This window comes from Mytilus californianus, unplaced genomic scaffold, assembly GCF_021869535.1.
Source record: "Mytilus californianus isolate M0D057914Y unplaced genomic scaffold, xbMytCali1.0.p SCAF_4, whole genome shotgun sequence".
Classification (NCBI taxonomy): Eukaryota; Metazoa; Mollusca; class Bivalvia; order Mytilida; family Mytilidae; genus Mytilus; species Mytilus californianus.
In genome coordinates, this window is record NW_026262690.1 from 5,708,472 (window position 1) to 5,736,050 (window position 27,579).

The following is a 27,579-nucleotide window of genomic DNA, read 5'->3' on the forward strand; positions in this document are numbered from 1 at the left end:
CCATCAAACTATTTTAATACGAACGTCACATATGAGTTTTTGTAGTCAAAACACGCGTATGACGTATTGAATTATAAGCCTGGTATCTTTAGAGAGTTTTAAAATCTAGACATATGACATGTTCTTGGATATCTATTTCTCTTTTCAGGCTTAACTGTATTAAATATATCTAATTGAGAGGTGGAATAAACGTCGATGAGACAATAGCAAAATGACACAATTAACTAGAAGATGTTCATTTATTTGTAAATTTGAATAAAGAACACCTTTGTTTCGACTTAAAAGTTATGTATAGAGATTTCAAGGTAATAATAACTAACTATATAGAAAAAGTAAAATAACAAAAAATACCGAACTTCAAAAAAAATTCAATACGGAAAGTCCCTTATCACATAGGGCATTTCATTTAAAATTAAAAATGTGGCGTTTCCTTTTCTGATGTTTTATCTTTACAACAAGAAAGAAAACCTGATTTGAAACTAATAAGCCTGATACTATTTTCCATTGTTAAAATACTTAGAACTGAGAGTGACTATGTATTTCCATCTTTCACTTTTTAGTAAATTGTAAATAACGTAATTGAACAGATTAGCGCAAGCTTTTGTGAAGATGTGCTCCAGGACTGAAATTATCTTTTGAAAGTATATATTTTATGCAAAGATTTGTTAACCATGTATAGAATTATTATAATGTCAAAATTATGTATTAACAAGATTTCAATTGAATTCATCCTAGAGAAATTACAAACACTGAAGTATAGTCAGTAGTATCTATAAAACATTTTAGGTTTGTCGCGATGCCAAAAGCAGGTTATTGTTGGCACTGTAAACTATGGATGGAACATAGAATATTAGCAATATAAAAATCTGATCTGAAATTCAAACCGTATCATTTTATGGCAAACTTATATTTACAATAGTCGAAATATTGAATCAATCCAATATGCTTTTGTTCAATGTCTTTCCCTTAGTATACTTAGGGCTTATTCTGTGCAATTGACACGTTTCATTAATTGGAGGATGTCTTGTCATAGTTCAGATTAATTATTTAGAACTACACAGACAAACACCGCAGTATCAAGATCAATCACAGGAACTTGGTAGTGATCACAGCAGATGTTTTCAACAGAAAACCAAATAGCTTAGTGCGATATTGATTACGGTAAAACTCTTAATTAAACACTGAATTCATTTCAGACTACAAGCTAATAGTATAAATCAATTTGTTATAGATAAGCTTTAATAGTAGACAATAAGCTTCCCAACAAGCATATTAATGTATATTTACTCAACCTTTGTAAAAGGATTTGGTGCATAATTTATATCTGTAATATTCATTCTGTAGACAAAACTAGACTTTTTTTAAAAAATTCATGCAATGCATGATATGTTGAGAATTACTCATAGATTAAGGTCAAATTGTGTAGAAAATTTAAGAATAGCATCACTAATAGAATTTTAAGAATTATTTTTGAAGAGCAAACATTTCTGAAATACTTTAATACTATTTTTCTCAGAAATTCCGCCATTATAATACAATGGGAAGCCGGAGATAGAACCGTATAGTTTTATAAAATAAAAATGGAAGAGCGCAGGAGTGTCGTATCAGGGAAAATAGTACTATTACATTTTCCCAACATAAGTTGGCCTTTTGGAGAGCTGTGATGGGTGTAAGGGTACAATATATTTTTTTTATTTATCAATGAATAACTGCAGTGTGTATATTAACAATATAAATTTTGAAACCCATTGAAATATTTTCTAGAGAATTATTCAAAAAGACTTCCAAAATTTCATAAATTTGGTGTAAAATGACGGTGGGCATGGATACTATTTTCCGTTGGAAGTTGGTCATGATACTATTTGGCTTAAATTTTTAAAACAGAATAATAAAGTACTAACACCACACATAACTGTTTTGTCCAGGTTTTTATTATAAAAAGTGGTAAATTTAGAAAATGTTGATATTGTCGCCTATGGCAGAATAAATAGTACCGTTTTCCCTATCAAGTATAGCCATCTATATTTTTTTATTTAATGTGGAAACTAATAGACTAATACGACGATATGGTGACGTTTATGTTTTGTGCAATGGATCGCTGTATCACTGTCGTATACCAACTCACTTTTTATTCAATCTTGGATGATGTTTTGTTTTATTCAATACCGACTTTGTTAAATCAATGTCTGGTTTAATGGAAATGGAATGATGAATTGATTCATGAAACAAACTCTCTTCACACACTAGACAAGACTAAAAGCAAAGAAACCCGAGCTTTGTTGCTGTTCTTAATCTCCACTTATTGTTTACTGACTTAGGTAACTATGGATGATTCTGCATTCTTATCCTTTAATCGAAAATATTCATCATGATTTGTATTGATTACAGAATAAATTCGGCATCTTATATTTTTTGTTTAAAAATCACCATTTGTCAGTTTGTTTTCGATCTATGAATTTGACTGTCCCTCTGGTATCTTTCGTCCCTCTTTTATGTGCAGGAGATATTTAACGTTTATATTTTTTTAATTCGTGTGAAGGTAAAGAATAAAGCACTCTTTTCCCATCATTTCGGCTAGGTTGACAGAGTATTCTTGACAAAGATTTTTATTAAAATGGCCTACAGGTTTTGAAAATTTGATCAGGAAACTTGATATATTTGTATGGCAAATTTAATAAAATGAGGGATTTGATATAATCCATCACGTAATTGTCTTTGTACAAATATCCAATTCATTCTAAATCATGTAAATTCCCTATAATCAATAAAACATTGAAATCTAACACAGTTTAAAGTTATTTCCGCTATTATTGTATTTTTCTTTTAAATCTAAAGTACCTTTTTACAAAATAAACACGAAACACTTTTTATATTATTCAGATACCGGTTATATGAGGAAAGAAGAAACTTAGAGAGGGCGGGATTCTGGCTTCGACATATTGAACATATTCGTGATAAAAGAAAGGCAAAAGATACCAAAGGAACATTCAAACTCATAAGTCGAAAATAAAATGAAAACGCCATGGCTGAAAAAGAAAAAGACCAACAGGAAAACAGACAAACAAAAGGTACACAAAACACAACATAGAAAACTAAAGACTAAGCAACACGAACCCCACCAAAAACTGGGTGTGATAAGCTATGATACAGATATTCCATAACAGTCAACGAAATACTGATGGCGTCCGTAGAACTTATAATAAACACAAAAAATAGGGATGAATGGTCAAAGAACAGGATTCTGCACTTTTTTGTGCAATTATCACAATCACCTGCCCACAATTTGATATTTCCGTCTTTTTGATGTCAAATAAATGTCGATGTATAATAGTGAAGTTATAAGGTAGGCCATATAGATGGGATTGGTCGTCAAATCAGTGGGTTTTATTATTCATAATGGATACATTCGATTCTTTGTGCAAACATAAAACTCGTGGTTCTACCAAACATGGAATCGTCAAAACAATAGAAATCAATAGTTTAAATCATCAAAACATGGTCATAATTTAAAATTACAATACTATTGATATGAAAAGAAATGCAATTAATAAGAAATGATTTGTAACTTAACATGCATCCCACGTCATGACCACGTCATAACAACAAAGGTCAAAGTTTCTTTGATCAATGGGATGGATGATCTGACCAATCACATCATGTATATCTTAGATAATGAAGGATATAATTATCTAAATTGATTTGCATTGTTTTCACTTTGAGGTATGAAACATGAGAAGTTTGATACAAGAATATTACGTCCTTCTTCATGTGAATAACATGTGATGTACACTTCAATATAAGACAGAAACCAAACAACACAAGCCGTCAAAAATAATACTTCAAGACAGTCTATGTGTATTGGTAAATATTTTCGACGGTAAGTGGTGGAAGAAACATATTTTTTTAGATAATATCATGAAAATTTTCAAACAAAAATATAACCAGACGATGCATTTCTGTATATAATACTCTTGGCCAGTGATATAGACAAAATATAACCGTTAAAGTGGACAATTACAAAATTTGCGCTGATTTTAAAAAACTGCATCATCAAGGTATTTATATTGAAAACGCCAACAGAAAGCATAATGTGTGGCGTTTTATCGTTTTATACAAATGGTGCTCCAAAGGACGGACTAGCAGTTACGGTATAAAAAGGAGACCATTTGTTTCAAAGAATGAAAACATCACTTTATAAGTTACATTGTCTTTTCTGGGTTTTCCTTCATCAGGAACGATCAAAGCCGAATATTTGAAAGCCAAGGATGTTTAAGAACCGAAACAGTTGAAGAGCTATATGAACAAAAAGGACCTAAAATAATAACCACATTTCATCTAAGGTCTGAGGGAACGATATAAATTTGCAAGTACAAAACATTTTACAATCATTCCTCACGCATGTATAGCCCATGTCCAATCAGTATTACGTAACACGTTTCCTACGATAACTTCCTTGGTATAGCACCCTCGGAATAACAAAGACATACATTTAAATGTGCGCGAGGTAAGATATGATTGTCTGAAAACATCTCATTACACCTTTGTGGTTCAGTTTAGAAGTTATTTCCAACAATATAAAGATAGATTGATAAAGTGTTTGGATGTGACTTCACCATCTGGTGAAATATTCAGTAAGAGATAGCTTAAGGTCAAGAAACAGTAGATGGGATATGTCACAGATTTTGGTAAAATTTTCATACAGTTTTGGCTCGTTGAAATCTTATTGAAAATTGAAAAAATATTGCATTTATCTTTTTTTTCTTTTTTAAAATATCATTGAGTGGATTCTTTCAAAATAGGTCTATAAGCAAAATTCGGTAAAAAAAATGTGATATAACACCTTTACTGTAATATAACCTTAACCAAAGTGTTTAGGTGTGACGTCATAACCTGCAGAAACAGTCAGTTGAGCTGCATCAATTATAATCCGGCTTTGAATAACTTCGCATGCATTTCATACCACACTCTGGAGAAGTAACGCGGTTGTGTAATTCAGGAAACATTCGGCATATTGTGTCGTCAATCTTCTTACTTAAATGGAAATCCAAGAAAAATCAACACGTTTGAGTATTAAATTGATCTCTTCCAGACCAGACACCGTCTATCTTCATGAATACATAACACCATCACTCTTTTCTTTGCTTTGATCAGATCATTAACACCTACTGGATCTGTTAAGGGTTGTCTCACGGGAAATTTGTTCACCACAACATCTCATAATGTGCGACGTGTCTGTTTAATTATTGCATTTTCAAGAATTTCTACCATAACTTACTCTATTAATAGTTTCATTCTAAAACATTTTCATAGTGAAACTTTGATATTTCTTTTGTTCCTGTCGTCTATCTGTGCAATTAACATGGTAACATTTTATCGCTTTTTAAGATTATGAAAGTCCGGGGTATCAGCAAAATACCATGGAGTCCTTTTCGTTTTGCAGCTATTTTTTCTGCATTAATATTAATGCATGTTTTCGAACATAATTTTCAACATGTTGAATGTTGTATGGCATTGTATGGAAGGAGATGAAGAAAATAAAAAAACGGTATGCCACATTTATAATATAAAGTATATTTAAATTATTTGGTTGCAGGAACGGAAATAAGAGGGGCATCATAATGTAAACTACAGTTATTGATATATCGTATGAATAAAAGCAATAACACATTAAATAAGTGAGACTAGGTTAATATATGAAATAATATATACTAAATAAAAGATGAATAAAAGATAAAACACAAACAAACAATTATTTAGAAAAAGGGTCCGTTCCCCAAGCGCCTATGATCGTTTTCATATCATTTTGGTAAGTTGATGAAGCGTAACATACATTCTAGCACGTACATCTTTATCATCATGGCAGTCGTAACAAAAGTAAACGAAAATAATTTTGAAGGTTTACACCTGGAATCAATATAAATGTCTTAATACGCCAAAATTCTCAATGGTCTGGGTATTTATCTTCTTTCCAAGTTATCCATAGAACTGTAACTTTAAAACAAATAAATTGGGTTACCATTTGATCAAGTAAAAGTACTCAGGGTACTTTCTTATGGTACCCAGTTCGACAATAATCGGTTAAGCTTATTAACCTCCTAGGCTGTCCATGGTACGAGTAGTTTACGGGTAGAATGCACCACTTGTTATTTTTGTGGGCGACACATAAAGTGCTCAAACAAGTTTTTGTAACATTAACCTTATTTAGATTTAAGTTAAGGTGAAACATCCATAGTTCAATAATTTCGAATTAAGACTTTTACGGCTTACAATCTTAAAAGTCATAGTAATTGCTTAAAGCTCTACAGTATCGAATCAGTTTTGAAATATGTACTCCATGTGTATGTGATGATAGTATATTGCTTTTGTTTCTTAGGCTACATCTAATTAATAAGTGATTGAGAAAGGAAAATAAACAGAAAAGCTATAATCTGCTTGTGAAATTCTTGAAAAACAACCAAGATTATTTTTTACATTCGAAAGTTTTCAGTCTCGTGCATACAATAAAACTAATGAAGAAACGCGTGTCATGGTTACACGTTACGTAACGAAAGAAAAAAAGTTTAAATAACGCAATCGTAAATCATTATCATTGGAACTTCATCATCTCTCTGTAACATATCATTCTGTAATTTTCTGTTCCTTAATCATAACTAAATGGAGATTTAACATGCAATTCTGTCATATATATCAAATATTGATGTTTTAATGTGTTGAAGCGCCAAACAGCATTCCTCCCATGAGAATTATGCTCCAACACCATTAGAGGTCAACCAAATTGATTTTTTGAAATCTTTGGATTCAAAATGTTCTTATGAGTAAATTTTTTGTATTCGTCTGCTGAATAATTACTTCATTTCGCGTAACTGAAAAAGCTCTACAATATCGAATCATTTTTGAAATATGTCCTCCATGTGCATGTGATGATAGTATAATGATTTTGTTCCTTAAGCTTCATCCTGGGAACAGTATCAATATATATGTTCCTGCTTCATCTAATTAATAAGTGATTGATAAAGGAAAATATACAGAAAGCTATAATCTGCTTGTAAAATTCTTGAAAAAAAACCAAGATTATTTTTAACATTTAAAAGTTTTCAGTCTCGTGCATACAATAAAACTAATGAAGAAACGCGTGTCATGGTTACACGTTACGTAACGAAAGAAAAAAAGTTTAAATAACGCAATCGTAAATCATTATCATTGGAACTTCATCATCTCTTTGTAACATATCATTCTGTAATTTTCTGTTCCTTAATCATAACTAAATGGAGATTTAACATGCAATTCTGTCACATATAGAATTTTTAAGTCATCGTCGTCTTCTCCAATTATGAGTTTATTGTTTAATTTTTGGGGGAAACTTTTCTATATTAATACATATAGTAAGGAAGTGATCTCATCCTATATGACAAGGTTTGAATCGTCGAGACTCTTCAGGAGGCGGCAAGCGACCACGTCTTATGGCAAGATCTCAATTGTCGAGACTCTTAGGTTTTCAGAAGGCAAGCGATAACATCTTATGGCAAGGTTTGAAACGTCGCAACCCTTATATATGTTCTCATAAGGCTAGCGATCACTTCCTATGACAAGGACTGAATCGTCGAGGCCCTTTTGTTTGAACTGTTAGGTGTTCAGAAGGCAAGCAACCACATTCTGTGCCAAGGTTTGAATCGTCGAGACTAAAACGGCAAATCCTTGAAGAATCATCATATTTATTTCGAACAGTGGAAGACAAAACAATACGTAAAAAGGCAGAAGGAGGTAAAACCAGAATAAAAACCGTTGACGAGATTCATGACACATAAACATGTAGCAGATTTACAGAAATGAATTTGTACTCAAACGCACCCCATCTGTATCTCCAAAGATAAAGAGATACATAAACACTTTTTAAAAAGACATAACAGAAATAAAATCAGAAAAAACAACATTTGACGAGATTCGCTACACATACACATATTACAGTATCAGTGAGTACTCAACAGCACACCATCTTCATCTCGAACAGGGAAGACAAAACATACGTCGGTAAAAGGCGTAATAGAAAATAAAACAAGAAAATTAGTTTCACGAGATTCGCTACACATACACATATTACAGATCCCGAGATACACATAAAATTAGTACTCAACAGAGCCCCATCTTTATCTCGAACAGGGGAAGATAAAACGATACGTTAAAAATCATACCAGAAAATAAAACCTGAACAAATCACTTTAAATATCTCAAGTGTATTGGTCTTGTATAATGAGCACAAATCCATAGTTATACTTTCGCACAGAGCGACAATAAAAAGTAATTTTAAGATAGTTATTCTTTAATCAATACGATTGTTTCACATTTATTACAGTCATAATAAAGTATTGTCATAAAACTTGATAAATATGACTAAAAGTAGATGTGAATATTCGTCAATCAGAGAGTAATCCAAAAAGACAAAGGCAAACAAAAAAATCAGCACATAAACATGTGGCGGATTTAAAATGACATTATAAGTGACCCATATCTCCCTTTATTTATATTTCAAGATCTCTAAGGTACGCACCCTTCTTTTATATCTCAATCTAGTCAACTAACAAACGGTACATGAAAGATAGTACATAAAAAGTCTGTTTGAAATCCTTTTACTCTACAAAAAGGTATAAAAGATATCCAAAATAAAAGTATAAACAAATCAGTAATACACGATACCAAATTAAAGAGTTTAAACAATTCAGTCTTGAATTCACAATACCAAATTAAAGAGTTTAAACAATTCAGTCTTGAATACACAATACCAAATTAAAGAGTTTAAACAATTCAGTCTTGAATACACAATACCAAATTAAAGAGTTTAAACAAATCAGTCTTGAATACACAATACCATATCAAAGAGTTTAAACAAATCTGATATACACAATACCATACCAAAGAGTTTAAACAAAACAGTAATACACAATACCATACCAAAGAGTTTAAACAAAACAGAAATACACAATACCATACCAAAGAGTTTAAACAAATCAGTAATACACAATACCATACCAAAGAGTTTAAACAAATCAGTAATACACAATACCGTACCAAAGAGTTTAAACAAATCAGTAATACACAATACCAAACCAAAGAGTTTAAACAAAACAGTAATACACAATACCATATCAACGACTATAAACAAATCAGTAATACACAATACCATACCAAAGAATTGAAACAAAACAGACTTACACAATACCATATCAAAGAACAGTAACACACAATACCATATCAAAGAACAGTTATACACAATACCATATCAAAGAACAGTAATACACAATACCATATCAAAGAACAGTAAAACACAATACCATTTCAAAGAACAGTAATACACAATAACATATCAAAGAATGCTCGCGGTTATTACTCATTATGCTTTTTTCCACTTACTTTTATCAAATAAAACACATTTTATTAAATAAAACTTTATACCATATGGATCTTATATAACATTATAAGATACAACTATTCAATAAAACGGAAATATTGGAAAATTCTTGCAACAAATATACAGAACAAAACAAGATACGTGTCGGATATTTTCAAACGCATTTTTCTTTCAATTTTCCAGTGTAAACTACTTAAAAAGAGGTTTCCACTAGGAAAATCGAAAAACTACAAGTCGGCGATTTGACATTCTTGACCAAGAGTGTTGTGAAGCTTTGTGTTTGTTTATTTTTGCTTGTTTGTCCCTGTTTTATCTTTCATCATCCAAGTTTAATAAAAACTGACAAGCAGAAAACAACAATTGATTTCTCGTTCATTACTTCTTACGGGTTGTTTGCCTGAGACCATTGAGTCGAACGATTAAATCTTGTCTGAAGGTAAATCAGCCCTGAGTATCAATACTAAAATGTAAATGTCAAATGCATTTATTCATCGCAGCGTAAAAAAATACGTTCTTAATTTTCAATAGTGACTGCATGGTGGTAATAGCAAGAAAATGATTTACTGAAACCAATTTCCAGCATTTTATTATTTCATACATGAATCATATGTATTTTAATTGTGTCAAAGTCACACAAGACTTTCTTGCTTTTAATTCTTTTTTATTTGTGGAATTTCAACCACAGAATCTTTCTGAAGAAACTGAAATTGTTAACGTCATATGAAACGAATTTCTTGCTATTATAATGTTAAAGAATTATTGAATCCATGTATGCATATATACTAAACTAAGTCCTCTATGCACGTTTTTTTTAACATTTATTACGAATCTATAACGTATTATCGACGAATAATATTCATTCAGTGATAGATGATCGCAAGCTAATTTTAATATTTCGAGTTTTGTTACCGGAGTTTACCGGATAGTGACATTGATAAACAATTAACACAGAATAGTGGAGCACGTGAAAAAAGGAATTGATACAGCGATGTTATTTTTTTATATATTCCATGCGTTCCCATTCGTTAATTAAACTTTTCTTTAACAGTTGTTTAATGATTTGGTGTATTGTGCTTGTTCTTTAAGAAACAATTACTACTGTATTGTATTTATCTTCCAGTGCACGTTTGTTTACATTCTTTCATCACGGTTTTTCCTCGCACTTGCGTTGTGCAATGGCCGAAGTTCTAACGAAAGATCTCGTAGTTAAAGGCACTGCATACTGAAAAATATCGGCGAATTATAGTACGGGAAGACAATAATTCAAAAGCAGTACATTGCTGAAGATTTTGATACGATAAGGATTTCCTTTACAAGAAAGTCAACGTTCACTTTTTTATAATAAAACTTAGCCATTCAAGTATATAAAACCTATTAAACTTTTTTTAAATTTGAAGTATCATATGACTTTAATCAAAAAGAAAACATTTCACTTGAATCCGAATCTTTATGTAAACGTTTACATTTAAGCAGGCGTTACATCGTGTTTTTCTCCCAGCTATTTCGTATTTATATATGAAATGCATGTGAATAACTCAAAACGCATGGAAATGCCATGGATACTTTCAATTATTCGATTCTGAAAATTTCAGGACGAGATGCATTTTCTTGCCTTTCTTTTTCGATGCTTGAAATGAAAGTTAACTAAAGTAATTATCAAAATTTACATCAAACACAGTAATAAAACACGAGCACAAATGTGCTTAAAAAAACTCAGTTAAAATGCTATTGATGTAATGATCATGATATAAGTATGAAGACAGCAATTAATGTCGCACCGAAACGACTTTTACCAGTTTTTATTCAAGTCCATTACAACTTTAAACGACAGCAATTAATGTTGTTCCGAAATACCTTTTACTAGTTTCTATTCCAATCGGTAAGGACTCAAAGAAAAAGGATATAATGTGTTCACCGTGTAATGAGATTGGTAGAACAATACAAACTGCAATTTATTCCTCTTGAAATTGAATTTAAAATATTGCAGATAAAGGCAGGAATTACATTAGAAGGGTTAGGGGACATGTAGACATTTAAGTAAGTTACTCCAGATAAAGGCAGGGATTACATTAGAAGGGTTAGGGGACATGTAGACAAAGTAAGTTACTTTTTAAATGCTATGTTTAAAGTAGTATTATTCTATGGAATGATCAGGAAAGAAGTCAAACACATATATTCAATTATTGATGGAAAACATTGATATACTGAAAATAAATCGAAGCCAATAAACCTAAATGTAAAATATTTTTTACGCAGCTATAGTTCTTTGTCATTGATCATTGTTTTCCATTCACACCTACGTCCTGTCAGATTGTCTGCAGAAATTGGTCTACCACAAACAGTTGTAAGAATAATATATAACATTAAACATACACTTACATGCAAGCATAAGACCTACACTAGTAAATAATTATGTTGTCTTTAACTTTCTCCGTTTGATGATAGTGCATCATGGTAAATTAAAGTAAAATAGTTACGTACTGACACTTGTCTTTGAGTCAATATGTTGACCTTTAGATGTTTTTGTTTTGTTTTGTGTCCTTATGTTTCTGTCTCACTGGCGTGTAAATGATGTCTCCTTTTATTCATTCTTACAAGAATTAGTTTTTGAGTTGACTTAGAGACGTATTGATTTCCAATAGAACACTGTTATTAACCTTAAATCAAAAGCAGTTTCTTATTTGCTGAAAAGCTGTTTTACCAAAAAAAGAAACGTGGTCTATTTTAACATTAGAAAAATATACTATATAAATAGCGTTGTTTATTTCACATCACCATATAGACTATATAAATAGCGTTGTCTATTTCAACATCACCATATAGACTATACAAATAGCTTTGTCTATTTCAAAATCACCATATAGGCTATATTTAAAGATGAGATAAGTAGAAAAATGACAAAAAATCTTTTCAGCAACCTTTTTAACAACAATGTTTATGCTATCTTGCTAGGGTATTAACAACAATTTTCAAGGGTATCTTGCTAGAGTATTAACAGCAATGCTGAAAGCTATCTTGATTGGGTATTAACAACAACCTTCAAAGCTATCTTGATAAGGTATTAACACAATGTCCAAGGCTATCTTGCTACGGTATTAATAACAATGTGTGGTCAAAGCTATCTTGCAAGGGTATAGACAACAATGTCCAAAGCTATCTTGATTGTGTATTAACAACAATGCCCAAAGCTATCTTGATTGGGTATTAACAACAATGTCCAAAGCTATCTTGCTAGGGTATTGACAACAATGTCCAAAGCTATCTTGATTGGATATTGACAACAATGTCCAAAGCTATCTTGATTGGGTATTAACAACAATGTCCAAAGCTATCTTGATTGGGTATAAACAATAATGTCCAAAGCTTTCTTGATTGGGTATTAACAACAATGTCCAAAGCTATCTTGATTAGGTATTAACAACACTGTCTAAAGCTTTCTTGCTAGGGTATTAAAACAACAATGTCCAAAGCTATATTGATTAGGTATTAACATACAATGTCTAAAGCTATCATGATTGGGTATTAACAACAATGTCCAAAGCTATCTTGATTGGGTATCAACAACAATGTCCAAAGCTGTCTTGATTGGGTACTAACAACAATGTCCAAAGCTATCTTGCTAGGGTATTAACAACACTGTTCAAAGCTATCTTGATTGGATATTAACAACAATGCCCAAAGCTATCTTGATTAGGTATTAACAACAATGTCCAAAGCTATCTTGTTAGGGTATTAACAACACTGTCCAAAGCTATCTTGATTGGATATTAACAACAATGTCCAAAGCTATCTTGATTAGGTATTAACACAATGTCCAAAGCTATCTTGCTAGGGTATTAACAACAATGTCCAAAGCTATCTTGATTAGGTATTAACAACAATGTCCAAAGCTATCTTGTTAGGGTATTATCAACAATGTCCAAAGCTATCTTGATTGGATATTAACAACAATGTCCAAAGCTATCTTGATTAGGTATTAACAACAATGTCCAAAGCTATCTTGCTAGGATATTAACAACAATGTCCAAAGCTATCTTGATTAGGTATTAACAACAATCTTCAAAGCTATCTTGATTCGGTATTAACAATAATCTTCAAAGCTATCTTGATTAGGTATTAACAACAATGTTCAAAGCAATCTTGATTGGGTATTAACAATAATGTCCAAAGCTATCTTGATTAGGTATTAACAACAATGTCCAAAGCTATCTTGATTGGGTATTAACAACAATGTCCAAAGTTATCTTGATTGGGTATCAACAAAAATGTCCAAAGCTATCTTGCTAGGGTATTAACAACAATGTCCAAAGCTATCTTGATTGGGTATCAACAACAATGTCCAAAGCTATCTTGATTGGGTATCAACAACAATGTCCAAAGCTATCTTGATTAGGTATTAACAACAATGCCCAAAGCTATCTTGATTATGTATTAACAACAATGTTCAAAGCTATCTTGCAAGGGTATTAACAAAAATGTCCAAAGCTATCTTGATTGGGTATTAACAACAATGTCCAAAGCTATCTTGCTAGGGTATTAACAACAATGTCCAAAGCTATCTTGATTAGGTATTAACAACAATGTCCAAAGCTATCTTGATTAGGTATTAACAACAATGTCCAAAGTCTTGATTAGGTATTAACAACAATGTCCAAAGCTATCTTGATTAGGTATTAACAACAATGTTCAAAGCTATCTTGATTAGGTATTAACAACAATGTCCAAAGCTATCTTGATTGGGTATTAACAACAATGACCAAAGCTATCTTGATTAGGTATTAACAACACTGGCTAAAGCTATCTTGCTAGGATATTAACATTACGTAGAAATAACATATTGACAGAATATTCTGACACTTAAGCTAGGTTACATTGGTGGTATTATGTTCTGATTGGTGTAAACAAAGATTGCATACTTTTTATGTTCATGTTAGAATAAGTATTTTTTAATGAAGACAACAAATCAAATTCTAAAAAATTAAAAGTTCCTTATGAATGATTTTTTTAAATTTATTTGATCTTCCAAAAATTACATTCGCGAAAAGTATATTGTTCCTGTTTCTCAATTAACTTTTCTAATGTGGGAGTCTTATAGCTTTAATTTGTAATGTCTTATTTATACCGAAAGGACGATGCCACCATGGTTATTATGTTTAGAATATAGTATTAGTTTCTTAAAAAGAAACATTCACAGTTGGATACCCTTGATATATTAAGGAAGGAGTAATCCATTCAAATAAAACAAATCATGATATCAGAAATAATTTGCTTTAAAATGAAGCAATATTGCCGTTTTATTTGTAGCATGTGTATTCCCATTATGTTTACCTTTAATCGTCTTTGCATATCGGTCAAAATTCTTGCTACTCATTATTTGTGAACATACAAATATATGATTTTCCTTAATTTTTCTTAGCTCCTAAAAAGATTATTTAAGTAAAAATTGTTGATACTTTTGTCACGTGGTTGCCATAACGTTTGCCTTACATAACAACTTTTTTTCTTATTTCAAAGGGTAAAAGGAACTTAGTAATTATTATACGACCTTAATCAATCAGCAAACAACATTTTATGATTTGTTTATTCTTTTAAGAGTTTTTTTTAAATCCAGAAAATATCATTTATTTTAGGTTATGAATATTACTAAGGGAAGTTAGAAATATTAAATATAAAATTGATGCAAGAAAGACTACCAAAATGGAAACAAAGACAACACCATTAACCTGATTCAGAAATTGAAGATTAGTTATAAGATCTTCACAAAAACAACACAGTAAAGAGTGACAAAAACTATTCCTTTATAAACAAAACGCACGTGAAAAATTACTATGGTAAGATTTGAATTGGTCCTGCAATCGATAAAGGTTACCCCGTAGCCTCTCGTTGTTAAGAAAAATGTGTCTAACAATATGATGGTCCTAATGATTGCAATACAGATGATTCCACAGTCATATCACAGAAGTTATGAAATTTCTCTTCAATATTCAGAATTGAATATGTCACAATATCATATGAATTAGTAACATCTACATTATAGTATTGGTTTTACAGTTAGACAACATTGGTTGTGGTTTTTCCAATTTCTATTGTTTATGTAGTTATTCTGAGAATTTCGTGTTGTTCGCAGATTTTTTGACGCTAATTAAATTAATTCACTGTTCTTCGGAGCGATTTAGAGCTTGACATATTGTACAGAAACATGACCATTGTTGAGGAAGTGTAAAGGTCACCTCCAGATGACTTTCAAATTGTTTGTGCTGTTGGCTTGCTGTCCGTCCAACTTTTTTTGCTTCTATTTTGCTTAAACAAATTTAGATTGATTTCAAAACGAAGATCTAATAAACATGAATAATCTGCGTACATCAACAACATACAGAAACAACAAAATGTAGGGAAAATAACGCTAAAGATCGATGTAATACACAATTGAATTTCAGGATATGAACGATTATTGTGAATATTCGTTATTTACAGGACGGACTTCCCCACAGGCAGTTGTCTCTGAAAAAAAACTCAACCTATATACCTTAATATAACCCAAGGTACCCAACTAGCATTTTTGAGAATGTACACTCGGTCGCGAACTTTCCTTATATTTCGATTCCGCGGTTGTCTCTGTTACTGAAACTTGTTATTTCGTAAATCGACATTAAATTATCGCGACCGATTGTCATTTCTCAAAAATGCAAGTTGGGCACCTTGTTTAATATTAAGGTATTTTTTTCATAATAATTACCTGTGGACTTCACTTATACGTAGTCCTTTGGTCTACTTTAGTTAGATCTGATATAATATATTTAAGCTTACTCTCGGCTTTTTATAAGCTTCTTATCCTTTGTCAGATTAAATTCGACTGACAGATCAATTTACCAAACGAAAGTGATAAGAACTCTTTGCAATTCTATCTGTGAATAGTTGAAAAGCGGTGAATATATAACGGTACCAATTGTTTTGTCTTATTCTTTCGGAATTGAGAAGTCCATTATATACAATGTTATTTCAATTTTTACATTACATGTTTCCCTAGTTTGAATTGATTTCTCCTTGACAATTTTATGACTTTAATGTTTCTGATAATCAAATTTATTACATTTCGCTTTTTATCGACAGAAAACCCCCATTTACGATTATACCACACTTCAATAAACACTAGCTGTTTGTGTAAACATGAGTCTTCAAAGACGCTATATGCAGTATGGTGGGAGTTTAATTTTCGCACACTCCTCTTGCTTGTACTTTGGTTAATAATTGAACTATAATTTACTTAGAAACATGTAAACAACTTCATGAATATCCCAATTTTTCACACTAGTTTGATCATTTTTTGTTGTTTCGTCCTATTGATTGGATGGCAATCACGTGATGGCAATCCCACATAATAATGACTAGACAGTGTTGTCTGTGATTGATCTAACGGATTAACAAAAAATACCAAATAACAGATAAAAAAAACCTATTAAAAATCTTACAGACGTCACTCAGTTATTTTCAGTGTCGATACTTACCTCAATGCCTGTAACGCCTGTACTTTCTGTTTTAATTTATTGAGACAGTTGAGTATAAATATAATTATTCGCTTCCCATTTTAAAGCATAAAGCCGAAAACATTTTACAGTATATGCTTAAATCTTGTCTTTCATGTAGTCGTATATTCGATAAAAAAAACGAGTTCGAATGATCTTTTTAGTTACAGTTAAAGTTCAACATATTCTATAGTTTTATGTATAGTCTTACGAACACGTGTGACATTGTATACAACATTTGTTTTATAATGCTATATCAAGGCTAGGAATGCGTAGTTTACTATTTGTGGTGTTTGGATTTGGTGTGCGTATCTGTGTTTCTACGTATTGATAGTTTGATATTTGAGATGGTATCAGTAACTTCTGTGGGGACTATAGACTTGCTACATGTCCCTTCCTAATTTTCTTTTTTTTTCAATTTTACCCCTTTAACAATTTTACTGCTATAACTAAGAGATTTCCATTATACTGACACCTGCAGAGGGCAATCAGTATACTGGCAGTTTTCAGTAGACATATAAATTAGTAAGAAAGAAATAAAAGAAAGGGAATTGTAGCAAGTCTATGGGGACTTGTGTGTAAACAAGCCAGGAACCTGCAATACAGTGCGCTGGTATTGCCTTGGTTTATTACAAACCTTTCTTAAATTCTCCATTGATAAATTTAGAAATGGTTTAAAAACAAAGATTCCAACTCCCTCAGGCAATCTTGACTTTATGTGGAATTTGGATATTCTTTTAATTCATAGCTTACTATATATGTACGATATGGGTGGGGTTTGCTCATAGTTGAATGCCCTACGGTGACTTGTAAAGTGTTCACATATTTGTCTTTGGCTTTCATGGAATGTTGTCTCATCGCAATCATACCGCATTTCCTTATTTTTTATTTTTGTACTTTTCAAAAAGTATAATCCATCAAATTATACTAGTAAGTGATAAATAGTTCTGTAGTTTCTGACAAAAGGATCATCGCTGAAATACATACAAAACATAGAAAAAAGAATAAAAAAAAAAAAAGAAACAACAATTTTGTCACGTATAACAAACAAAAGACAAAACACACACACACATCAATTATGCAATTATTCCCAATGATGAATTTCTGATTATGATACATTTATCTATATTTTTTTCATATCGGTTAAGAATTAGCTTCTCTTATTGGATAACAAGGGGCCACATGACATTCTTTATTCTTTAGTAAAAAAATTCATCGGTCTTTAACAGAAAAAAACGGACCAGAAAACCGGTCGTTAACGGACTTTTACATGTAAATGACCAGTAGGGCGTGGTTTCTCTGTTTAGAGTGATGTCCCTTTAATGAAACGCAAATCGCTATACAGACGTTTGGAACATGACTGAACTGGAAGGCACGTCTGCTACAGACAACTCAAATGATCGTTTTGCCGTACTTTCCGATGCTGATAGAGACAAACTACTCAGCAACAAGAATTATAAAATTATAGAAAACTTTATTTTGTATTCATATACTGAAAAATTGCACTTAAATGAATGACAGTGACTTATAGTTATCACTATGACTGGTCTTCACTCTTTCCTATAGAAATCGTACAATAACTCGAATTTGCTTTGAACAATTTGAATTTATGAGAATTTTTAAAAACATGGTTCCTCAATGAAATAAACATAATAGTTATTGAAGAACTGGTCATTATCGTGATACATGGACTGCCCGTAGGACAGTGGTATTGACTGCGACAGCGATAATGACCTCGCCTACGGCTCAGTCATTATCGCTGTCTTAGTCAATACCACTGTCCTGTGGGCAGTCCATATATCATGATAATGACCAGTTCTTCAATAACTATTATATAAATATAAGAAATCTGTTGAGAACATCAGTCTCATTACAGTTCATTAAACATTTAAATTTATCCAAACCATGAAAATTACAAAAACATTGTATAATGATAACAATGTCATCATGATTTTTTTTCTTATCGTCATGATGCCACATATGAAATGAAACTCATCTTCAATTTTGTTATCAATACAATGTTTACATATTCTTTGACACAAAGGTGTATCTTCCTTTTTCGATGTGTATATTATGGTTAGAAATTCTTATTTACAAAACTGTCTAATATATTGCTTCGAGACATTCATCTTTGTATAAGTCTCAGGTTTATATTCCTTTCTATGTACGTAATTTGTTTTGTTCTTCACCTGATAAACGTTTGTATCCATTGTGTTTCAGGTGAGGATAAGATATTCCTTTTATGCAATAAATTGATATAGAAATTCACGTTCGACAGTATAACATGTTTACTTTTACGGAAAATATATAACAGATTAGCATATATATCAGTCACTGTCGTGTTCATATTCACTAACCTGTCCTCTTTTCATCGTTCACGACTAATCAGCTCAAGTTTTAAATTGTCCAAAGTCAGTGCCTTTTATAGACTTCGCGGTATGAGTTTTGCTCCTTGTTGAAGGCCGTACAGTCACATATAGTTTCTAACATCAACGTCATTCGGTCTCTGGTGGATAGTTGTCTCTTTGCAATCCTATCACATATTCTTACTTAATATATTAGCAACACTACAGGGATCACTAGTATAGTTTAAACATATTTCATTTGCAAAATATCGCAAAAAGGAAGAGACACCAAACTTAAATCGTCTCCATCTATGATACAATATTAACCTATAGAATTTCAAAGAATTCATTATTACATAGTAAGGCAAGGACTGGATGCATCGACACAAAACTTAAAACATCTAGAGGTCAGTATAGTCTTCAACAATAAACTCGTCAGAGATACGAGGCTTCAAATTTTGTACGCCAGCCGCCCGTTTCGTCTACAAAAGACTCATCAGTGACGCTCGAATAAAAAAAGTTAAAAGGCCAAAAAAAGTACAAAATTGGAGTGTATTGAGGACCCAATATTCTGGAAGGTTTTGCCAAATACAGCTAAGGTAATCTATTCCTTGGGTAGAAAATCCTTAGTATTTCGAAAAATTCACCAGCACTGGCATCAACCCAGCGGTTGTAAATAAACTCATCATAGATACTAGGCTTCAAATTGTATACACCAGAATAGGCAAGTGTCTATACAATGTGTCAAGTTCTTTATCTTCTCATGTTTTTTTTTCTTTAGCACACGATTTAATTCATTCAATAGAATCATGATATTTTGGTTGTCACATTAGCGATCTTTTAGCTTCTACGGTACACCTATTTCTGTAACTGGATTATAATAATCATAATAGCGGGTTATAAACAGAGTGTTCAGACTATATAGACGCATAAATGACGGTCATACAAGTTGGGAATGAATAAAAGAAGATTTGGGGTGTACTTATGTCAATGAGACATAAAGTAATAGATATATAGTGGTAAACATACGGTCTTCGATACTATTTTTTTTCATCATAGGAAGTGCCACCATGTATACCAAATCTAAACAATAAAGGGAAATCATACGTACAACTGGTGATAAGTTTTTTCCAGAAGCTGCCAGTGTATGTATACAAATAAGGAGATGTGGCATGCTTGCAAATGAGACAACTATCAACGAGAGTTCAAATGAAGTGGATGAAAGCAGTGTATATATACATTATAAAAGGTGACTTTAATTTGTTGATTTATTGTCATATTTATCATTGGCTAATATTTTTTAAAAAATTACATTAAAAAAAGGCGAAAGATACTAAAGGGACAATCAAAACTCAAATGTTGATTAGAAACGGACAAAATTATGGCAAAAACGAAAGAAAAAAAAAAAATGATGAAGAGACAAACAACAAGCTACAAAACCTGGCAAAATATGAAACACGTCAAACGAAAAACAAATGACCTGATTTATGACGAAACAATAAACGAAAAACAAATATGACAGACAGGCACATATAGAATGTGGCGGGGTAAACATGTTTGTGAGCGTTCAATGCTATCCCTAACCGTAGACAGTGGTGTAACAACACAACAAAAGAAAAAAAACTATAAAAATCATTTGGAAATGGCTTGACTCGTCAGATCTGCACGATGCACAAAAACAATTAACATAAAGACAAAAGAAACAAAGCACTCGCAGTTACAGAAAGCTAGTTCAAAGCAAATAACAACAATTAATAAATAAATCATAGTGACTGCTTTTTGTTCAGTTATTTTTTGTTTCTTTTCAGTTTCTGTTCTTCATGTGACATCCACCAAGCTACAAATATTTGTAGATACGAACGTCAAGAAAAGAGTGTGTTCAGACTCCATAAATTGAACAAATCCGTAGCAATGAATCTTTAGTCCACATACTACTATATCTTTAGTCCACATACTACTATATCTTTAGTCCACATACTACTATATCTTTAGTCCACATACTACTATATCTTTAGTCCACATACTACTATATCTTTAGTCCACATACTACTATATCTTTAGTCTACATACTACTATATCTTTAGTCCACATACTACTATATCTTTAGTCCACATACTACTATATACTATCTTGATTTGTAGTCAGTTTAAATAGAAGGAGAAGATACCAAGGGTAATGAATTTTGAGGACATCTTCAGTACCGCCTTTAATCATAATCACAAATGGATCAGTACCGTCTTTAATCATAATCACAAATGGATCAGTACCGTCTTTAATCATAATCACAAATGGATCAGTACCGTCTTTAATCATAATCACAAATCATGGACCTATTTATTGTTAAATATTGACAGAAAAGTAATAGGACATTTTGCCAAAATTCGCATAAGTAATAGTGTTCTTAAAATTGAACAAGGACGACACACTAAAACACCTGTAGAAGAAAGAATTTGTCCCTTGTGTCTTTTAGAAGTAGAAGATGAATTTCATTTCACTATAATATGTACAAAACTAAATACAATTAGAGAACAATTATTTTCCAAAATTAGTGAAATAGTTCCCTCTTTTTTGAATATGACTAATGAAGCAAAATTTAAATTTTTGTATACCTGTGGTGAGACTGATATAATTAAAATTATTGTAAAATTCATAAGCACCATGTATAATTCTAGAAATGCTTTATTGAGTACTTAATAACTTTGTGGTACCACCTCCTCAGCAGAGATTATATACATTCATTTATTATTGTAACAATATTTTCTTTTTATAATGGAGGGGATATACAGTTATATATATATAATGTTTATAAATGTGGTCAGATTTTGTTTTTATGTTTTTGTATTGTCTTGGTAACAATCCTATAATTTTGGATTTTGAACCAATAAAATTATCTTATCTTATCTTATCTATCTGGATGCGACAGGTTTTTAATTTGTGACTTTGCTAGCAATTTCTACAGATATTGTTTCTGCAATGCTAATTATTAAAAAATGAACATCGTTTGTTTATGTCATACAAAATAACTGCAGGATAAAGATATATAGTATTTTACAATGATTTTTATGCTTTGACAGTAACCGAAGAAATAGCATAATTACATATGTAGTTATTCTAGCTTTACAAAGTGACCTTTTGACATTAACAAATAACTTTTTTGTCACGTATAAAGTAATGAGAAACCTTGCCGTCACCAGAGGGATGTTTGATAAGGTCAAATTCATCTGTATTTCAACGCGAGATGGTATATGTGGTTCGTACAAAGACCACTAATAGGAAACACGACTCCAGGGAGCAGCGACAAACTGTAATTTAAATACAAATTAGATCTACTGGATCTGAATGATTTTACACAAGTAATCTTCTTACATATAGCACACAGAATATACCAGGATATTCATTTTTTGGTGTTGTGTAAGTTAATACATAGGTGATAATTAACCAATCCTAATAGTTACTTCAATATAAACATCAATACTGATAATTACACTCAGAGTAATTACATAGGTTCCAATTAACAATGCAATGCCATCTTGATCCTCACATTATTATAATAAGTCGCACTCGTTAATATTATTTTAGGAAAAGAGACTTACATGGAGTTCCTTGTAATATATACTTATACAATATTGGAGATCCACCTTTATTCCAAATTCACAGGAAGCTAGATTAAAAAACTCATCCATTAGACAACAATCCATTACAACGATAAAACCAGGAAAAAACATCCAGAGGTTAACACAAAGTCCCCAATAAGATACAACTTCAAACATACTTAAATTGAGATATAAAGATCTTTCTTAAATATTTTTTAAAAGGCCATGATTCTAGAAAATTAATTAGACCTAGTCACTGCGTATCTTTTTTACAGTCTATATAAATATTATGATGGAAAAGAAAGGATATGGTGTAAAATTTCATGTCACAAAATCCGTACACAAACAAAACGCTTTTATTGCTGTTCTTCATCTGAGAGTCAAAATGAGGCCTTCAACACAGAGCAAAGGCAGACCTAACTGCAAGTTCCAGAGTGTCCCAAGCAGCGCCTTGGGTAGAATTCCGTCTTTATTAAAGTTGTGTATTGAAGCACACAGATGCGTAATGATATGGACAATAATGGGCACAGAAATCTAATACTGCCATAATTTGCTTGACAATCTCATTGAAAAATCAGAAACAATACAAATATTTCAACAACCAAGTTACACATTAAGATAATTGTTAGAGATAACTTAGCAGTAAATGATGTATGAAAAGAGTAAATTATAAGGAAGGACTACATTACTAACTAATTAACCCCAACGATACCGTAGTTCTAATATCGATGTAAGTGTATAAGGACTAGAGATTTATGAATATTAATAAGTCTATTTTGATTAACTCATGATTATTTCCATATATAACATCATATGGGCTGACCATTTTGAAAGAAATATTAGCTAGCTAAATCAGCATTATACGGTTGACATGAGTAACTTTTACCTGGAATTAAAAAGTGAGTGAATAACTTAAAACAATTATTCTCACCGGGACTCAAGATTTAAAAATTAATATGCTCGAAAGGACTGACATGGTATAATTTTTTCTTTTCCTATTCTAACTCAATCCAAAGCGTTTTCATATCAATTCTTGGAACAACAAAACTTGGGTACATAAGGTTGTGTGTAAAAACAGAAAATTCTCAACAGAAAAAATATAGTTGTCCGTTTCAAAATGTGTGTCGAAATAGTTGTAAAAGGATATACTTTATAGTTTATAATGACAGAAAAAGACTGCTATACCAATTATTACAAGGTCGATACATAGCTGAGAAATAACATGCTTAAGCTTAACTGACAAGATTTTACATTTCAGAATTTCATCTTTTGCATTTCAGAATTTCATCAAGATAGCTATATCATGTATATCATATATCATATATATCAAAGGATGTATTGATAAGGTTTAACTAATCTCCATGTTCTTGTTCCAGGCAGTGGATGACTCTTTATACGGCGAGAAAATGTCATCACTGATCTGGTTTTCCATGCACATAAGTGACAGATCAATATTGTGATCGATATAACCATGTTCAGGTCTAAATCAGATAATGGTATTTTTATGTCGTTACGGCATCATGTAATACATACAAAATATACCTCTTGCCTCCATTAATATCGTTTTCCGATTCAGATTGAATATGTAGTTATCAATTCTAAATTGCAATGGCACTTCACTTTTGTTGAAGGCGAAAATGAATTACCTTATCTGCCAGTTCTTTGAAGCTTCATAGATCGAAACGACGATATCTTTCAAAATGAGAGCTATTTGATATCAGCTATAAATGTTTCAGTATTTGCATCATAAGTGGTCTATTCTTCGTATTATTGACCATTTATTATTCATACACGAAATGTATTTCTGTTTTTGTGATATTGATGTCACCTGAATATTTTTTCATGAATAGAGAAGAAAGAGAATTTAAATAGATAAAATATAGAACTAATGTTTAACTGTAATTAAAAATGTTAAAAGCCAATAACTAACCTATGTATTATATATAAGGCATTGCGGCTTTTCAGAGCTTGCATTGTTTAAAGGCATGCTTATGTGAAACTAGTATAAATAATGTATAAGGTTTGTTATGGGTTTTTTTGATTCCTCAACTGAAACTGTACAGCAAAATCATTCTATGTCACTTTAATGAAAACAATGAAGTAATAAGGAAAAGTCATAAAAACATTTCCGACAGAAATATTAGGTTTTAAAAATTGTTATTACTATGATTCACTTTAGCGCACATTTCAGACCCGCAATCTTTTAGTCACTATTGATTTTGAATTGGAACTCACGAACTGAGTCGAGACCAAGGTTTCCAGGTGAATAGCCTAATATTGGCTTTTTTTAATTTTAAAACAAAGAACTAGTTTGACTTGGTGTACATATTGGAACTCACGAACTCAAATCGAGACTAAGGTTACCAAGTAAAAAGCCTAATATTGACTTTTTTTTATTGAATTGGTGTACATATAGAAACTCGTGTATATGCTAATGCAAAGGAAATGCAAATTTGCAAAAGAAAAAGACAATTCTTTACGAATTCTTAAATTATCAATCCTGCTCTAACATTCTCTCCACACAATCTCCACTATTTGTTGATTAGCTATAATTGCTCTTTTTATCCTTGCGAGTTTCCGTCACGTTAATTACCTGCACTGTTAAAAAGAACTGGTACACAGATATTGATGTTTCAATACAAAAAATGGAGGTAAGATCATGCTCTATTGAAGAAATTCAAAATATACTTCTGATTCTATGAAGAAACAACTATCGTAAGCGGGGCATAAAAAATAGGTCAATCCAGTCAACAAATACCTGTACTGACAACTTGAAAACTCGGATTTGCGAATTAGAATAAACTCTAACCGAGCTGATCTTATGCTGAAAACACAATATGTTGATCTCCATCAAATACGAATAATAGCCTATGGGTTTTGGACTCTGGATATACAATACGATGAGTCTAAACGTACTCGCTCAAATTACTTTGTTAAATATAATTAAAAACCATCGAATACATGCTTCGTCTAACTCAAGTTAATGTCTAAGTTCGTGTAATTGGTTTGACGTCAAACATAGCTCCATACATGGAAATAAACCAGCAGAGCATAGTTGCCAATTTTTGAAATAGGAATTATGCAATTTTAAGTACAATGACTTTTTCCTAAATCATACTTTTGCTTTTTATTTAGCTATAAAACGAAATTTGATCTTGAATATAATATATACCGTTGATAATATCATGCACTTAATTTCGGTGTTTCATATTCATGTTTTGCTCAGATTGGCATTCTTTCCTACACAAAAGACTTGCACTATACCATCTTTTACATTACACATATTTCTTATTGAATGACAGGGAAATTCAGCACACACACAATCACCATGCATAATGATGTAAATAAATTCTGACAAAGAACAATTTACTTCGAAAAATCGATTCAAATTAAAAAAGTAAGGATCATATTCGAAGGTTGAAAATATTAAAAAACCCATACCAATAAAGAGATAACGTAGATCTACGTACTACATACAATGGTGATTGACAACATCAGGGTCATAATTTTTGAAAAATTTCAAAGATTGTATAGTTTTTTCCCCTTTGCTGTTTTGGAAGTGTCCATGCGTGCATGAGTCACCTTCATATGTCATTGAAATAATATAATGCGATGTATCTTGCTTAAAAATATCGTTGAACCGCGAATGCAGGATATGTTTTTTTGAAGGCAAATGTTAAGTAAAATAACCAATTAGTTGTTCATACTTTTTACTCAGTCATAGCTAATAATGACATCATTTAAGGCATCATCACACAAAACATAATGCATATAGTTAGTTATTCTTATGCCAAACTGTACATCTTTTGCTAGGCTTACAGTAAAATTGAAAAAGCAGTTTTCAAATCTTTGGACTAAAACGGGATCTAACCATTTCTACCAAACAATTTTATTTTTAGCTATACTTTTTCGATGATTTACATTTATATATATATATATATATATATAATATTTATTATCTATCAGGCAACACATTATTCCCGTCTGGTCTTTTTATTAATACAAAAAAAATATATCTTATTATATAACTTATATCAAATACATCTTAATAAATTGTTGTATGGTGCTAAAAACCATTAAAAATATGTGTAAAAATTGAGACGTAATAAGGCGAATAAATATTCAATGGAAACCATATTGTAACAACATAAATGACTATGTTTTGATTTGGAAAAAACGACTTACCTTTTAGTAAATATCCACTCTGAAGAAAAATAAACTAAAACCTTAATTATTCTGTCTATCTGCCAATCGCGACAGAAAGTACAGAATTGTACGTCCGTTGTTTACTAGGACACATGAATCAAAGATAATTCAAAACCCCATCTACAATTCCATTTTTCTGCAAACCCTCGCAGACGATCGATCTGATTTAAACCAATCACATTCGAGCTTTTCATCGGTATTGATTGATGTGAAAATAATTGTCTGTATCGAAAGAGTACAGAGACCATATATCGAAGATTTCCTATTGATCAGGTCCTTAAATGCGTTACAGGTACGAATAGTTAATTAAGAGATATACATCGATTTCAATAACACCAAAGCGCAATTAATGTTTGAAATATATACTTGGGTTTTGGAAAGCGACAATAAATCTAATGTGCCATGAGTCTAAGGGCTTTATTCTCAACAGGATAATGGGTTTCAAGCTTCCTTTAGTCGAATTAACTAAGGGTTTCTGTTTCGGAACATTCACCTTTACAAATTAACTA

At 31.4% G+C, this 27,579-nt stretch overlaps 1 protein-coding gene across 1 annotated transcript in view; it reads right to left on the reverse strand.

Moving 5' to 3' along the window:
• LOC127737341 (uncharacterized) overlaps positions 1-27,244 on the reverse strand; it is a 37,869-nt gene extending 10,625 nt beyond the window's left edge. Inside the window, exon 1 of the mRNA XM_052247949.1 lies at positions 27,050-27,244. The gene's annotated coding sequence lies outside the window, so the exon portion shown is untranslated. The remainder of the gene's footprint in view (positions 1-27,049) is intronic.
• Positions 27,245-27,579: the final 335 nt, after the last annotated feature.